The sequence below is a fragment of the Athene cunicularia genome, assembly GCF_003259725.1.
Source record: "Athene cunicularia isolate RWA chromosome 18 unlocalized genomic scaffold, athCun1 chr18_part1, whole genome shotgun sequence".
Classification (NCBI taxonomy): domain Eukaryota; kingdom Metazoa; phylum Chordata; class Aves; order Strigiformes; family Strigidae; genus Athene; species Athene cunicularia.
In genome coordinates, this window is record NW_020799123.1 from 11,517,684 (window position 1) to 11,520,846 (window position 3,163).

Consider the following 3,163-nt stretch of genomic DNA (forward strand, 5'->3'; position numbering starts at 1 on the left):
CTTTTTTTTTTTTTTTTTCATTCAGTTTTTGCACATTATTCTTTGCTTTCTCCCTGTAGGATTTTCTTCCCTGACTTAGAGGCAATTCATCTGTCCTAAGAAGGTACCTAAAGATAATGAAGAGGCACATAATTTAGTAATCTTGGCCATCTTTTACTTGGAAGATTAATTTTGGCCTTTAAGTGTCAAGGTTGGTTAAAGGGAGTCAGCAGCAGCAAAAAGCAAGAGCCAGAAGTACAGACAGGAACCTGGGCTGGTGCAAACTGCACAAAATAAACGAGTCATGGAGTCATTTCACTATCTGCAGAATGATAGACTGATGATTATTAAACCAGAAATGCTCCCTGATTCATCTCATCTAAGCTCAGAGCTCTGAGTTTCTCTTTTCATTTTCTTTCCTCTGCTTATTTTTCCCCACAGAAAGCGATGTCCCTGGGTCTGTCCTCTAACTCCCCACTTCTCATCTGCGCGGCAAAAAGTTTTCCTGAGATTTGGAAACGTGTTTGCTCTCTTCAGGACAGCAGGAGAGCTTGAAGGGTTTCATCTACATCGCCTCCTAGAAGCAGTAACCTCCCTACTGATGGGAAGGGGTGTGAATGAGCTTTTTACTGTGCTCACAAATTTAAAAAAAACCCTACAACTCTGATAATGAACTACCGGCTTGTGCAACTGCAAGCTCACCTCCCAGTTTCCCTACAGGTGTGACTTGCAGTTTGTACGTGGTTTCTGTAGTAGCACGGCAGGAGCTGGAGGAGGTAAGGGTAACGGTCCATCCAGCATTGCATCATTCATCCCAAAAGAAGCAGAAAAAAACCCCAAAAAACAAAAAAACACCCACCTGAGCATGAGTTAAGCTTCCAGACAATGCTAATTGTTCAGAGCGGCTGTTATTCTTCACCGTCATCACTTCCCGCCGAAATTCGTCTGTGATTTTGCAGCATGTGGCTCGCTGCTTTTTAGCTGGGTTCAATTCCTGCATCGAACAGCAAAGTCGGCTGGGAGTCCGCTGCTCTTGCAACGCAGCTTCTTACCCAGCAGATCGATTACGCGAAATAGAAAACACCTTTATATTGTAAGAACCGGATGGAAAAATAAAGAGCACTACCGAGAGCAATGCAGCTCTTTATTTCTGTAAGTGTATTTAAGGAGGATGGGTGTGAGGAACCGACCAAACAAAAAAAAGCACGGAAATGCTGAATTTATGGGGTAGAAAACTAATCTGAAGTCTTTAACATTTCTCCCCTCCCAGTGATCTCTCTCCCCAGATCACTCTGGATTCGTTGTTTGCTTTCATGGTGCCTGTGGAATAACGGAAATATCAACCCTGCGTATCATTTATAAAACGACAAAGTGATTATACACCCACTCAGAACGCTCAGATGTGTCTATCGTAGGTTTATTGTTTCTATTATTCTTTACTTGGTACGTGAGAGATGTCTGAAACCCGCTGAAACATTTCACAACTGGATTAAACTTGTCTGCTGTGAGATTTTCCTTTTCTATCCGCAAGTGAAGACAAGGCTCCAGCCTAATCCTATTTTTTTTTTTTTTTGCCATCAGCTACTCTACACTTGCATCCTCTGTCCTAATTTGCGTGTGTATGTGCGTGTGTGGCATAAACCTGTAAATGGTAACAGATGATGATGGTCCTTCACAACACACAAAAGCACAGGCTGAGCCAGTTTGCAACTGGAAATATCCTGAACGTTAGTGCTTTCCTGTGGCCGATACTCTGAGCCCGCAGAGTTTAATGGGGTGATTTTTTTTTTTCTTTTTTTTTTATTTTTTTTTTCCAGGAGTTTGCCCAACCTTAGACAAACAGTGCTGTTATCCAAGCAAGGACGGTTGAAGGTGTTAGTGGCTTGTTTATTGGCAAACTGAGTGCCCACCAGCATCCCTCTCTCTCCTCCTCGGACCTCACAGCTGCACTAACGCCCTGCGAAGGCGAGGGCTCGTGGGGAGCCAAGGCCGCACGTGGTGCTTCCTGGTAACCACTTCTTGAGTTTTCTTTCTCATTTTGAGTCCAGGTTTCTTGCACCCGGGGTTGAGGTTGCATGTGAATGTTGCGAGGGAGCATTTGCTGTTGCTGGATGCTCAGCCTTCGTCCCCTCGCACAGCAAAACCTCGCACCCCTTTAGCCTCAGGAAGGAGCATCTCTCTATTTAGTCCGTCCAACCCCAGTGCAGCCTCACTCTCCATCTGGAAAGATGAAAAGTTTTTCCTGACTTTTAATTTTTTTTTCCTTCTGATTTCAGGAGTTTTCCACTGATAAAATTTATTTTTAAATCAACCTGGAAAATTTAAAAAGAAAATGTAATGCTTTTAAACAACATTTTTGACAGAAAACACAGGACTTCCTTTCATTTTTTAATTTTTTTATTTCATTTTGAGTTTGGACCAGGCTGTGCTTCTGAGAAAGAATGAGATTATTGATTTTTCTGCTTCTTTATTTTTTATTTAAAATGCCTCCCTTGCCCCTTATATTTTTTCAAGACAAAGTTCTTAATTCAAGACCACAGAAAGGGAAAAAGTGAGAAAACATGAAAAGTAAAAATATTCCTGTTATTCCACTTATCACTTTTTTTTAGAAACTGAAAAAATTACTCAACATTATGCTATCTGGAAAAGCAAAATTAAAAGGGGTGAAAAACATTTCTTCCATATCTTTTCCATTTTTTTTCCTTTTCTGCCTTTTTCCAGCATAGAAAAGAATGGGTAGGAGAAGAAGGAGAAGGGAAGAGTCAGCAACGAGGGAAAGAAGTTATGTGATAAAAAAAATCAAAGTGATTAAAATGAAGCATGGCCTCTTATTTTTAAGTTTTTAAACACAGGAGTAAAGTGACATCTTAAGCCGAAAACATTTTTCAGTCTAACATTTCAAAATGAAACACAGGTTTTCATTTCAAGGTCTTATTTCATATCCACACTCACACAAAATCAAAATGTATTTTGAAACGAAAACACCACAGGGAGAATAATATTTTCAATAGAGATTTTTATTTTATTTTATTTTATTTTTTTAATTTTTACCCCCCTCCCCTCCTTCCAATAAATAAATAGGAAACTTTCAAACTGAGAACAGGGGGTGAAACATAATGAAACAAAAGGTTTGTTAGCCATATTAAGCATCAAGGTTTGCTGAAAAAAAATATGTATATTAACA